A 15721-nucleotide genomic window follows, 5' to 3' on the forward strand; every position below is an offset into this window, starting at 1 on the left:
TCAATACTTAAATATGCAGCTCTAAAACTGGCAGTACATCTACAATGTGCAGCCAATACTTTTATAGGCAGATACGTCGTTAATTTTTCTATCGATGCATCGATAATTTTCTTCAATATACCGTGATTTGATAATGATGTTTCTTAAAACATCTATATATCGGATTAACAATATTTTTAAAAAAATCAGCAGTCTTGGTTACGAAAGGGCACCATTGTATCTATACAGGAACTACACATCGGGAATACTGTATTGTTCCTTATTACTCCGTCACGCTGCTGTAGTTTATCGGCCCCGCGGCGTTACTCGACAGCCCCTGTAACAGGACACTACGTTATTATGTGTAGTTCCTGTATAGACACGACGTGTTGCTTACGCAACTACATAAGTCTGAAGATGATCAAATGTGATCGGAACTAAATAATACTGTAAAAAATGGTGCAGCTGGGACGGAAAAATAAAAGATACATTTTTTTTAAAAAATACAAAAAGTTTTTGAAATCTTTCGTGACGAAAATGGTGACTCTAGTGAAAACTAAATTGCCTTGGAGGTAAGCACCTTCGCACAAACTGATTTGCAGCAGACTGAAAAGTATATGAACTTCAATATACCCTTTACAAAACACAAAGTTCGAAAACAAATAACAATTTTTGAAATATATGAATATATGCGAATATGGACCTCCATCAACTGTGAAATGGAATCACGACAATGAAAATTTGTGCCGTATTTCCCTCTTATCGTGAGCGGTCGCCTTACCATTTGGCTGTCCGAGCTCGACTCACGGAAAAAACCCAAACTGCCATATGTCTTTAGCCATGTGTCTCCAACGTGCACTCGTACTTCCACTTTGTATATGTCCTTACAGGGGAGACATTTCAACTGAAAGTCCCTTTCCCAGTTTTGGGGGATAAATATGATACAGCAGTGCCCGTAGTGTTCAGAAGTACGACGTGCATACATGTGCGAAGGAAAATTGCATCGTGTTTCTTAACAACACAGGCACTGCAGTATCTTAAAAACTATGTTAGTTTCAGTGTGTCGGTAGACACAACAAATTTGATTATTAACTACGCAGCAAAGTACTCATGTTATGTATATTACACGTGGAAAACGTTGTTTCGATGTCTGGAACAGTTTACAGAACATTTGTTTTGTTATCTTTTCGTAAAACATCGTGCACGAATCTTTTAATCTTCGACACGAAAACGAGCGTGATGCTGTTGTTATTAGGTCCACGGAATGGAATGTTGCGGCAGGAACATTACTTTATCAGTCTGTAACATCCTTGTTCTATTCGTGTACTTGTAGGAAAACAGTGTAAATTCCTGTTCTTTATTATTCCACCACACTGCTGTAGTTTATCAGCCCTGCGGTGTAGCTTCACAGTACCTGTAACGGTTTTACAAAAACTCTGAATTCCGGTAAACATCGTTCGGACAGACGTAACTTAGAGCTGGAAGTGCGGCGGGGCGGGCTGAAACAGCGGCAGTTATTAGCGTGTGGACTGTGCGCCAGCAGCGTTCGCGGCGCTGAGAATCGACGCGTGAGCCAGCTACATTGTCTCTCCTGCCATTCGGTGGTGGCCCGCGCGGGCTAAAATAGCCACGGGGAAGAATGGTTGGCCGGTGATCGACTGGGGCAGTCCACTGCGCGGACCCACCTCGGCCGAGATAATCTCGGCGCATCAGACGTGCCCACTGCCACAACACACGCTTTCCCTACGTTTATTTTCAAGCCCTGCAGTCATTGACATTGCGGGCACGCGACACGGGCAAAATGTCGCTACATTAGTTGGATGTCCTCTCGACTCGCTAGCAAAATATGATCCAAATATCTACAGTTTACTTTAGATTTGCAGAAGGATTTTGACGCCGTTCCTCACAAATGAGTCATAAGTTGTGTGACTGGATTCGTGATTTCCTGTCAGAAAGGTCACAGTTCGTAATAACTGACGAGAAGTCATCGAGTTAAATAGAAGTAATATCTGGCGTTCCCCGAGGATGTGTTATAGGCCCGGTGTCTCCAAAATTGTTTATGTAGATCAGGAACGACAATCTCAGCCGTCCTCCAAGGATTGTTTGCGGATGATGCTGTCATTTACTGTCGTATAACGTCATCAGATGATCAAAACGAATTACAAAATGATTTAGACAAGATATCTGAACGGTGTAAAAAGTGGCAGTCGACTCTAAATCATGAAAAGTGCGAGTGAGTTCATCCACATGAGCACTAAACAGAATCAGCCAAATTTCAGTTACGTGGTAAACATAAAGGCTGTAAATTCAGCTAGATACTTACGGATTTCAGTTACGTATAACTTAAACTGGAACGATCATATGGAAAATACTATGGGGGGAAAGCAAACCAAAGACTGCGATTTACTAACAGAATGCTTAGAAAATATAACATGTGTACTAAAAAGACTGCTTACACTACTCTTGTCCACCTTCTTCAGGAGTACTGGTGTGCATTGTGGGATCAGCATCAGACAGAACTGATGAAGTTCAAAGAAGGGTAGCCCGTTTTGTATTATCGTGAAATAGGGGAGAGAGTACCGCGGGTATGATACACAAACTGAGGTAGCAGTCGTTAAAACAAAGGCGTTATTCGCTGCGGCAGGAACTTCTCATTAAAATTCAATCACCGACTTTCTCCTCATAGTGTGAAAATATTATTTTGGTGCCCACCTACATAGGGAAAAATGATCATCATAGTAAAATAAGAGAAATTAGAGCTCGCACGGAAAATTTAAGCGTTCGTTTTTACCGTGCGCTGTCCGAGAGTGGAACGGTACACAAATTGCCAGGCACTTAGTTGTGATTTGCAGAGTAATCATGTAGAGGTAGATGACACCACGTTGCTAAGTCAAAGCGTCAGTTCCATACATTTTTTAAAGACTGGACATACACACTCTGGATGAAGATAAGGGATACAACATTGACTAATACACTGCTTATTCAAAGAAAATACTTTGCCCATTCAGATGTTTGTCGCCCTATTGCAAGAAATTTTATACAAAGATACAACATAAAATGTTTTCAGTTAAGCAGTCAAAAAGACAATGAGTTTCTTAGGCAGTTACAGAAGAATGGAAAAAAATGGTTGAAGCGACCTCCGGGAAGAGCCGTTTGGATTAGAGATTATACTGACTGAACGACCTATCTTAGAAGAAAGATTGAAGAATTGCAAAACAACTGTTCATAGCATTTGTAGGCTTTAAGAAATCGTTTGACAACATTGAGTGGCATAGACTCTTTGAAATTCTGAAAGAAACCAGACTGGTGTTATGACAATCCAAGGACATCAAGAAGACAAAGTTGACAAGCCAGAGAGACAAGATTTAGTCTATTCCTGGTGTTATTCAATCTGTACGTTGAGCAAGCAGGAAAGGAAACCAAGGACAAACGTGGAAAGGAAATTAAGGGTCAGGGAGAATAAATAAAAAAAATTTGAGGTTACCAAGTGACACTGTAATTCTGTCATACACCCCATAGGACTTAGAAGAGCAGCCCAATGGAGCTGATAGTACCTTGAAAAGATGTTATAAAATGAACGTCAACAAAAGTAAAACAAGTGTATCGGAACGTAGTCCAAGTAAATCAGTTGATGTTGAAGGAAGTAGCTAATGAAATGAGATACTAACAGTAGCAGGTGAGTTCTGCTGTTTTTATGGTAAGATAACAATGATCGAAGCAGGGGCAGTATAAATTGGTACCAGCTTCTCTAACTCTTCATAGAGACCTTCTGTGAGCACATTCACATTCAGACTCTTGAAAAATATTTGCCGAATTGGACTGAGGGTAGTAGGACTGCACCGCTTTCATTCTCTGCGGGTAGCGTGGTAGAAGGTTACTGTATTTTCTCAGAACTTCTCGGAACTACGCAAGGCGCTGACGTATGCGTGTTTGCAAGCGAGCGTGTGCTGTGTTATTTGAAGGGCTCAGACTGCACGTCCAGAACAGCAGCTACAACATTGTCGGAGAAAAACCGTACCTTTGTAGTAACTGGTTCGCTTAGGTTCGTAGGCTTTATCTAGGAAATGACAGGTAAACAAAAATAAAGAAGGGTAATAGTTTTCACGTCTAAATATTTATTATTGTCTTTGATAAAAGACATGAAAGAAAAACTATTTATTACGAGGAAAGACATTCATATTCCGTCTCGGGAACACACACACACACACACACACACACACACACACACACACACACACACAGAGAGAGAGAGAGAGAGAGAGAGAGAGAGAGAGAGAGAGAGAGAGAGAGAGAGAGAGAGGGGGGGGGGGGGAGACTTTAAAATACATCCACTTACTGGACACAGTTCCATCGGTCCCAAGGTATTAAACTCTTCGTAGCTGAGAGAGAATATATCCACCAAAGAAAATTAGACACCTTTCATCTTTTTGAGTACACCGAACAATTAAAAGTATTGGCGAAAAATTTGGGGACTGTTTAATGGGTACTGTACGAAGTTTCACTGGAACATGATTGTGGTAAATAATTTTGTGCTGTATTCAGTGTTTATGCCTACGAACTCCAAATTCGTTGTTTCCTGTGTAGCTGTCTTGTGTTCGTTGGTGGTCCAGTGTGGAATGTCATATCACTGGGTTCGAGCTCCTTGTCGGTTTTACTATGAATTAGTTCTTTTCCCTCTTCTCCTGACTTTCAATCCTGGAATTGATTTCTGCACGTGAAAAATAGCAGCTTACACTATATTTAGAATTCACCCTAAAGTTATATTCCACTCATAATGGGCTGGGTAAGACATTTCATGGGATGGAGAAAAGCAAGACCATTGCTTCCAAAAATTGTCATGCTTGGACAAACACTGTGTTGTTAAAGCTGACGTCGTTGTTAGCCGCTTTCCTTTATTGCTCTCTCAACTGTGTTACCAAGAGTTTACATCTTTTCCCATACTAGCTCGACTCGGCCAGCTTCCATTTTCGTCAAACTTACGAAGACAGTAGGTGTAGTTGACTGTCGGTTTCGAACATTCCTTCCCAAAATCAGTTTTAATTCAAGACCCAAGGCGGATGCGCAAAATCATCACAAATTAATCTAAAATTTAAAATTTTTTGAGTATATCGAATTTTAAATTATCGAATGGAGGGCTAAGAAAGTGGAAAGAAATTTATTTCAGAATAGCTACACCATGAACATAAGCTATGGACTCCGTTCAATTTCACATTTAGTTCCAAGCGAACTTGCTTAGAAGTAAGTTTGTATGGTATTAGGCTGGAAACAGTTCCACCATCGTCATTCACTGCTTTTACAGCTGTTCAGTCTCTAGCGTGAAGCGATTGTCCTACGTCTCATTCATAGAAACAAAGTGCTCTTAACGTAACTCTGTTTAAAAAAAACAAAGGTCTAAAATGCATATCTTAAGAGGTATGATCACTTCGACATCTTCGCTAATGTGAAGCACACCTCTTCTACTGAACCAGTGCTCATAGCTCTCAACGTATGCATTTTAGTCCATGTATACCAGACAATTTTTTATTGGTTTGGTCCCTACTACCTTCTCCCAAAATAGGAAAACAAAAGACCTTGTAATAGAAGAGATTTTTCACAGTATAGAATACAAAGAAGTGTTCATAGCTCTTAATGTATGCATTCTGGAGCCCGTGTTTACTGAATTTACTTGTTTCAAATTACCGTATCCCTGAATATTGGCCATTCCTTCTGGAACACCCTGTAGAGCAGACTACCTATCAACACTCACGAAAGTTTTGACGTTTTATTTCCAGTGTCAATTCTTTAACAGAATTTTATGACAGCCTGCGAGCAATGAGATTTCAGTAAATAGATAAATACTTGTAGCACCTGGATCTCTGTTGTCAACCAATTCTTCTAATCTACAGGTGAAATAAAATCGGAGTCACATGAAGCTTACGTCTGTCTGGTCGGTGCGACAATAATGTTTACATTTCTTCCTGTAATACCGTATTCGGATACAGGCCGGCTTCCTTAAGCAGTAGGATGCTTCGGCTCTTTCATTATAAGTGCGTATTACTCTTTAAATTCCTGTTCGTTGGTATTCGTATCAGTTTCAAAATGAATTTATTACAATTATGTTAAACGATCCTAGTGCGGCTAATTATGCTCATACAGAATACATTTACGGCGCTTTCATTTGTTGTGTTGTTTGAATGTGCATCCATAAGATTTGGCGGCAGAACTTGGGGATACTAACTAATCATTTACAATTCTCAGCATAATGGTGATGGTGACGGTATATTTTCTCATGGCTTGAAGTCTAAGATGAAGCTAAAGAAAGGCTTGCAAGTGTTGGCAGGACATCGTCGGATGATGCGTAGCCTTACTCGAGAAGTGCGACATGCATGCTGTAAAAGCTGCCTCAATTCGTTCCTGTTGGGCTACTCAGTCACATTAGGTCCTTATGGCTAAGGGAGGTCTACAGTTTTCATTTATTGCATTTACTGGGACGTTAACTGCTCGCATAGATTATTACTGCACGGCTTCTGACATCATGCCCTGTTCATTCTCAGAAATGTAATAATAAATTATTAAGAACGTACAGTTGTCGTTAGCTGGGCTATGCCTAAGTATCATAAATCTGTTGAGGCTAATGGGGATGGAATACTATCTCTGAATGGACGAAGAGAGAGGAAGGAACAAGCCGTGCCGTTTGTTAACAGAAACATGCTGCCGATCGCCGGATGTGATTCTATCGAAACCACGGAAGACCGCTATTTGGTTGTCAGACTGTGACTTGATTCTGTTCTTCTACTACACATACTACGGAACGTGGTCGCAAAATTTTTCCAAGCCTTGTATACACTTTACATTGTTGTAAGACGACATCGTATTGTAGTTAAACTGTCGACTTGAAGGGAGCTCACAATACATGGTCAAGGATTCGCCCGTAAATTCGTTTAAGGAATCGTCTGAGCTGAATATAAAAAAAAACATGAAAACTCTCCACGTACACGAGAACAGTCACTTTACTCCTACACTATTTCCTTTTACTGAGAGAAAATGTCATTGACAATATAACAGCAAACTATTCCTGCTAATCCTCTTACAACACGAAATAAAATTACGTCAGGTTTTTTCTTGTTACGCTTAAAATTTAAAGTTGTCAACAACCCGAATGTTGGTCTCAATACCGCAGTGCTTTGTAGGCCCGGCCCTGTTGCAACAGCTTGCCTTTGTCTTAAACCTCTATTACTCAGTAAGCTATAAAGGTCACCGTACAATTAGGCATTTTTCACATACACAAATCAGTGACAGATGTGGAAGAAGCAATTCGTGATGGAAAAATAGCAATTCACCATCCGTGGATTGAACCCGAAGCGTTGGATTTGAAGTTTGAACCTCGCTCACTGTGCTATAGAAACACACCAACAATAACGCAGAGGCGTCAGTTGTTCCAATGTCAGTCGCAACGCAGGCCTTAACAGTACTGACGATTCTACCCTGCCTGTAAGAAAATTAAGCAGTTATGTACCATATAGCCACAATTGTCGTGCTCTGCAGGAAAAATAAACATGTCATCTAATTCTACTGGATTCACACTTAAGTGCTTGGCGGAGGATTCATAGAACTATTTTCAGACTATTTCTTGACCGTTCCACCCCTAACTGCACATGGGAACCTAAATCTTTCACTGCGAGCTCTGATTTCTCTTAATACATCACGATGATCATTTCACCAATTATAAGAAGGCGTCAACAAAATATTCTTGCATTGGAAGGAGAAAGTTGGTGAATGAAATTTTGTGAACAAGTACGAGGCGTGTTTTTTAAGTAAGTAATGTTTTGAAATTTAAAAAAGACATCCTAATATATCTCAATAATTTTATTTTTACATGAAAGAATGTACCTTAATCTACTTTTCTACATAATTTCCGTCAATAATGAGGCACTTGTCATAACGTTGTACCAGTTTTTGAATACCCTCGTCATAGAAGTCTGCCGCCTGACTTATTAACCACTGCATCATCACTGTTTTGACTTCGTTATACTCTTGAAGACGCTGACCGCCCAGGTGTTTCTTCAAGTGCAGGAACAGATGGTAGTCACTGGGCGCAAGATCGGGGCTGTACGGAGGATGATTTCGAGTTTCCCATCGAAAAGATATGATGAGATCTTTGGTCTGATTCGCCACATGCGGACGGGCATTTTCTTGCTCAACTACCATGGACTGTTGCTTTGATTCTGGTGTGACGTAGGCCACCCATGTTTCATCGCCCGTAACAGTTTGGCTTAAGAAATCTTCGCCGTCGTTGTGGTATCGCTCAAAGAAAGTCAATGCACTGTCTAAACGTTTGGTTTTGTACACATCGCCGGCTTCAGTCTGGAACCGCGCGACCGCTACGGTCGCAGTTTCGAATCCTGCCTCGGGCATGGATGTGTGTGATGTCTGTATGTTAGTTAGGTTTAAGTAGTTTTGAGTTCTAGGGGACTGATGACCTCAGAAGTTAAGTCCCATAGTGCTCAGAGCCATTTGAACCATTTGTGCACATCCGTCAACATTTTCGGTACCCAACGTGCGCACAATTTTCGGTAATTCAAGTCCTCGGTCACAATGCCATACAAAACACTACGAGAAACATTAGGAAAGTCATCCCGCAAGGAGGAAATCGTAAAGCGTCTGTTTTCTCTCACCTTATTGTCCACTTCCTGCACCAAACTTTCATTAACGACCGGAGACGCCCTCTCCGTTGTTCATCATGCACATTCGTGCGGCCATCTTTAAATGCTCTCACCCACTTTCTTACTATTCCATCACTCGTAATGTTTCCTCCGTAAACTGCACAGATCTCACGATGAATATCGATCGCTTTTAGGCCTTTAGCACTAAGAAATCTTATAACAGCCCGTACTTCACAGTCGGCGCGACTCACGGTTATCGGAGGCATCTTAAACACTCAGTTCACAACGTAAACAATGAAGAATCAGACAGTAATGGCGTCAGTGCGTAGATTAAGGTACAGACATTCAAGTAAAAATAAAATTACTGAGATATCTTAGCACGTGTTTTTTTTTAATTTGAAAACGGTACTTATTTAAAAAACACGCCTCGTATATCCACCATCAGCTTCGTTGACTTTCTGTGCCGAGCTCTAGACGTACGACGAGCTAATGCGTCGTGTTAATCAGAATTTTGTAAGGTATGGACAAATATAACCAACTAAGTTAATTGTTATTCATAAATTTCCACACAAATAGAAAGAGAGATAATAGTTATCGCTATTTACGTTGGCCGGCGTGACTGGTCTCCAGTTCTGAGAAATAAATGCAGGTTTTTTTCATAGTAGAATATGTATATCAGATACAGCATTGCACACTTGTGCCACATTATTCGTAAACTGTGTTTAGGTCGATAGCCTAGTCGTAACTACTATAGTTGCACGTATTACTTGATTATTTTGTTAATTTTCACCAAATATCAGGACTTTCATACTCGAACAGTTAACTAATCTGACTCATTTAGATCTGGTAAATTTTTGTCATGTTTGAACAAACAGCCAGGCAGTAATTCATAAAAAATGAGAATCCCTTGCGTCGTTCTGTGCAATATACTATTGTTTAATTGAATTGGTATATACCTGCTATGAACTGAATTGTTAACATACGGCATACAATGTGGTCGACACAGGTGAAAACCGCCTTTGTTTTATTGATTGCCACAACAACTCGCTTAGAATATCCGTGGAACACTCTCTCCCGTTTCACAGTAATACACAAGTTGCCCTTCTTTGAACTTTCCCATGTCCTTCGTCTATCCTGCCTAGTAAGGATCCCGTACCGCTGAGTAATACTACATAACGGTACGGACAAGATTAGTATAGGCAGTGTCTTTACTGGACTTGTAGCATCTTCCAAGTTTTCTGCCAATAGAACTCTTCGGTTTGCCTTCCCCACAGTATTTTCTATTTGGTGGTTCCAATTTAAATTGTTCATAATTTTAATCCCAGGTATTGAGTTGAACCGAGAACCTTTAAATGTATGTGAATAATAGTGTGGGTGGAAGACCTCGCGCTTCTTATTGTTTAGAATCAATTTCCACTTTTTACACCATATGGGTATCTTGTCTAACACGTTTTGCAAGTTTTCGTCTTCTGATGACCTTGATAAACGGTAAACGACAGCATCATCTGCAAACAATCAAAGAGGGCTACTTATATAGTCTTCTAAATCGGTAATATAGATTAAGAACAGCAGAGAGCCTATAACACTTCTTTGCGTAAACCGAGATGTTACTTCTGTTTCACAAGATGACTACCAATCATAGAGAAGGTACTCCATGCGCACTGTTAAATTAGAAGCCGCTTGTGAGGAACTATGTAAAAAACCATCTACAAATCTAGAAATATGGAATCAATTTGAGATCCCCTACCAACAGCATTCATTACTTCGTGTGTGGAGAACAAGTTGCGTTTCACGAAAATTATTGGTCATGTGACAATAGATCGTTTTCTTCGAGGTATTTCATAATGCTCGAACACACTGAAGGTACCGAAATCGTACTGCAAATCGATGTCCATGAAACAGTTCTATAGTTAGGCGGATCACTTCTGTTTCGTTTCTTGTGTACTGATGTGACCTGTGAAACCTTACAGTCTTTAGGTACGAATCTTTCGTCGAGCGACCGGTTGGATATGATCGCTAAAGATGAAGCTAGCTATTTCATCAGCATACTCTGAAAGGAACCTAACTAGTATCAGAGGTGTGCAAATTCTCTTTCCATCCTGCCTGCCCCTATCTCAGCCGCTACCAATAAATCAACTGTACCGCAGCAACGAAGACGCAAGAGTGCGTGTGTACTGAAGCAGAATGGTTAAAGCAGGCCAAATTGGGTTTCACGGGACCCGTTCAGCCTGCTGCACCTGACAACAGGTTGAGCTATCAACCCAACTTGACTAGTCAGATACATATTTGCGTTGGTAGTTCTACTACAGCTCATTTATCATAACGGTGGCAGCAGCAAAATGAACAATCCAAACGTAAAGGAAGCTGAGGAGGAAATAAAAATTATAGAATATATGCGAGTCACGAAACACAACCCAAGTTCAGCAGGGGAAATGTTTTCGTGTGTTTATGACGTAGCTTCAGATATATCGGTAGGTGTTTCAAAATTCAAATTCTACAAAAAGTTACTAAAGATTTATACGAAAAACGTAAATCGTGTTCGCTACAATGCATTTCAGGAATTTAGAATGAACTATTTTCGCCACTTCCTATGACTTCAGCTATCCCACAATACATACCCTGGAAAAAGTATCTCATATTTGGCTGAACCACACTAAGCTTGCTGTCCAGGTTTCGAGAGGGTGCGTTTCTGGATGAGATATCGAATATATTGCTTCCCCCTACTCATACCTCCCGAGGAGATCACTAATGTAAAATTAGAGAGATTCGGGCGCGCACGGAGGCTTTCCGCCAGTCGGTCTTCCCGCGAACCATACGCGACTGGAACAGGAAAGGGAGGTAGTGACAGTGGCACGTAAAGTGCCCTCCGCCACACACCGTTGGGTGGCTTGCGGAGTATAAATGTAGATGTAGATTACAGAATTAGACTTTCAGAATCTTCCTTTAGTTAGTGTTACAGTATGACAGACATCTTCGGCTTCTTACAAGGGAACCTTCCCATCGCACCCCCCTCAGATTTAGTTATAAGTTGGCACAGTGGATAGGCCTTGAAAAACTGAACACAGATCAATCGAGAAAACAGGAAGAAGTTGTGTGGAACTATGAAAAAAATTAGTAAAATATACAAACTGAGTAGTCCATGCGCAACATAGGCAACATCAAGGAGAATATGAGCCTAGGACCGCCGTGGTCCCGTGGTTAGCTTGAGTAGCTACGGAACGAAAGGTCCATGGTTCAAGTCATCCCTCGAGCGAAAAGTTTACTTACTTTATTTTTGCAAAGTTATGATCCGTCGTTCGTTCATTGACGTCGCTCTTCACTGCAATAAGTTTAGTGTCTGTGTTTTGCGACCGCACCGCAAAACCATGCGATTAGTAGACGAAAGGACGTGCCTCTCCAATGGGAACCGAAAACATTTGATCGGAAGGTCATAGGTCAACCTATTCCTCCACAGGAAAACACGTCTGATATATTCTATACGACACTGGTGACGGCATGTGCGTCACATGACAGGGAAATGTTGTCGACCCACCTAACTTGTACACTTAGCGAATGGGTAAAAAGATTCTTCTACCTTGCCCGATTTAGGTTTTCTTGTGGATGTGATAATCACTCCCAAAAAAGTGATGAAAACATGAGAGTTTGTCACATAAACTGAAAATAAAAAATTAAACTTTTCGCTCGAGGGAAGACTTGAACCTAGGACCTCTCGTTCCGTAGCTGCTCTCGCTAACCACGGGACCATGGCGCTGCTTGACTCCCATTGTCCTTTATGTTGCATATCTTCGCATGGACTACTCAGTTTGTATATTTTACTCATTTTTTTCACAGTTCCACATAACTTCTTCCTGTTTTCTCGATTGATCTGTGTTCAGTTTTTCAAGGCCTATCCACTGCGCCAACTTATAACTAAATCTGAGGGGGGTGCGATGGGGAGGTTCCCTTGTTAGGTGCAACAGATCTCGAGTTTCAGAGATGGTCTGCTTACTACAGAAAACATTTATTAGTCGTGATCTAATGATGGTTTGAACTGGACGAAAGAGGGTAAAGTTGCTGAGGAAACCTTTCATATCGAAATAAATAAATAAATAAGCCCGAAATACGCCAAAAAGGTAAAAAAGACATAAAATCTACCATTTTCTGGCCTACAATGACCCATACTGAATGTGTTTCACTGAGACCTGTGTTGTGATATTCGGGTAAAAAAATGCTTTGATCAGCTTCCGAACCCTATTCATAACACTACAACGCAAGCGTATGGAATAAACTATTACTGTAGCGTAGCACAGATGGAAGACAGGCAGGCAAGCAAGACTGTAGCCTGCTTGGCCTGGATGGGAGTAGAGCAGCCTGCCCGTTCTACTGATAACGTGTGGCAGCTTGCCTACCTGGCTAACAGGCAAACATGGGCAAGTTAAAAGCGGAATGTGTACACCTCTGACTGGTATACAGTCTTGACGGGAAGACTTGCATTTATGAAGTGACCTAAATTTCTTTGCCACGCCGAGGGTATTTACTTCTAAACTACTCATGTCGGCAGCTGTACTTCGTTCGAACTCTGGAACATGTACTGCATGTTAGAGATGTAACGCGGTGTATACTTGTAGATGAGGCTGCTGAGTTCCGAATGGGAGACGGGTCCTCGTCGGCGATGTAGGGACGCGCGCAGCAAATGGCACCGCGTTTAAAAATAAACACACAATTAGAAGGCCGTTGCACAACCCTGGTCAGTAAGCCGCTGTCGCTTAACTTTTTGTGGCCCGCTTCGTGTCTATTCCACCACATAATACGCAAGCTGGACCTTCTTAATCGTCCCCTTTACTGTCTGGAATACTTCGTTAGTGCTTGCTTTATTGCTCGGTAAGCAGATCTACACAAGTCATTACGGAAATTTGTGTACCACAAGATCGCTGACTCAGTTCTGGTGTCGGATAATTCATACTGTTGGGCTACTCTCTTCTAATAAAGTCTAAATTTGCCAAATGTCGTATAAGTATAAATGCTCATTAACACACTGCTTTCTTGTAATATTGGTAAGAATGAGAAATCTGCTTCAATTGTAAATAACATTTCATTAGCGCGATTAGTTTCGGAGACTATTGCTCCATGGTTGGGTGCCACATACATTATAGTTTGTTACGTCAAGGGTGTGGAACAGGCGGGCCATTTAATTTCAGTATATTTACTCACAAATGTGACTTATGATACGCCGGAGCTGCCTGTTTCGCCGGTACACAGGAAACTGTCACATACGCGTGAGTTAAATGTGTTGCGAGTAACTGGCCCGACCGTCCTTCACCCACTACGTGATAAACCTTATGATGTGTAGCACCAGATGATGGAGCAATAGACTCCGAAACTAGCCTTGCTAATAAAATATCATTTACAACTGAAGTACGTTTCTCAACCTTATCACAACGGTCCTCGGTTGTGGTTGTTCGCCAAATCAGACTTTCTTGTAATATTAGGTACCAGTAACATTCATCTCTAATATGGTCTCCGTTAATGGGACATTAAACCACAAAAAGCCAGGAAATGCAACAAAATGCTTAGAATTTTAATTAATTTTTGTCTCGTAGACCACTGGCCAAATTTATCCGTCAGAAACTTATAAAATCTATGCTGAGTTTCTCGGCTAAAACCGAGCTCTAGACGTACGACCAGCTAATTCTTAGTGTTCTTCAGAGAGTTTTGTAAGTCTGGAACATGTATAACCAACCAAGTTAATTCTTATTGATAAATTTCCGTACTCAGAGAAAGAGAGGTCACAGTCATTTCTGAGAAATAAACGCCGGTTTTTTTCACTGTAGAAGTCGTATATCAGATTCACCATTGCAGTAGATTATTCTTAAACTCTGTTTAGATTGATAACATAGTCCTAACTACTTTAGCTGCACAGATGATGATTCTGAAACAGCGAGGCAGTAATGTATATAAAATTCCTTGCGTTGGTATACGCATTATATTATTGTCTAATTAAATTGGTATACAAATACTATGGACAGGATTATCTACATACGTCAGTACGATACAGTCGACCCAGTGTCTTCTAAAAGAGGAAACTGCGGAGGGAAGGAACGGCATTGCCGTCGTCACGATCAACACCGGTATCGTACTGTCTGCGTCATTTAGCCATTCTGTAATTACGGGTATCGAGGAAGCTCCTACATAAGAATGCACCTATAAATTTCACATGAGAGAACACACACTTCTAGATTCTCCGAGCGCTGACTTCTAGATTGCACTCACTACGTTGTAACAGTTTCAGGAATATATAATAGGAAAAACCAGTACAAACTAAGCATGAGTCCTGAGACGTCTAGTCTTCGCAATCGGTAGTATGTTTGAAGTAACACACTAAGTTAATGGCGCTTATCAAACCGAGGGACGTTCAAAAAGTAACACAACACCTTTTCTCTTGAGGATTTGAAAATACCAAATCATTCCCTACTCTTTTGATTACAAAACCCTATTCTTCATCTCCGTTCAATGCGACGGCCTTGCACCACGTGACTGGGAGATCCTGTATGACCACATGGTGCTACTCTACTAGTCGAGATCGGTGCCAACGTCTTGCTGCATCAATAACCTTCCCAATATCTACGTACGGCTTCCCGTGGAGTGCAACTTTCGTTGGGACAAACAGCTGGAAGCCTGAAGGTGCGAGACCGGGCTGTACGGTGGATGAGGAAGAACAGTCCAATGAAGTTTTGTGAGCTGCTCTGAGGTGTGTGTCATGGAAAAGGAGAAGTTCGTTTGCGTCCCTCGATCAGCTCGAATAAGAGTGTCCGCACGTTCTAACACGGCAGGAGTCGCAGCTGTGTGCGGCTGGCCAGATGGGCAAGTTTGCACGAGCTTATTGCGCCTCGCCCAAAGATTCACCATGCCTTTGTTCACTGCTAGATCTCCGTAGACATCCTGCAAGCGCCAATGAATATGTGCGATACTCTGGTCTTCCGCTAAAATAATGACAGCTCTCTGCTTGGAACGCACATCCGTTACAGATGCAACTTTAAAGGCTACGTATGTCGCCGCCACCTATCGGAGCTTCATGAAACTATAAGGGCTGAAGCAAGACTATTCCACGCTGTCCCACAACA

This window comes from Schistocerca cancellata, chromosome 4 (genome assembly GCF_023864275.1).
Source record: "Schistocerca cancellata isolate TAMUIC-IGC-003103 chromosome 4, iqSchCanc2.1, whole genome shotgun sequence".
Taxonomy (NCBI): Eukaryota; Metazoa; Arthropoda; class Insecta; order Orthoptera; family Acrididae; genus Schistocerca; species Schistocerca cancellata.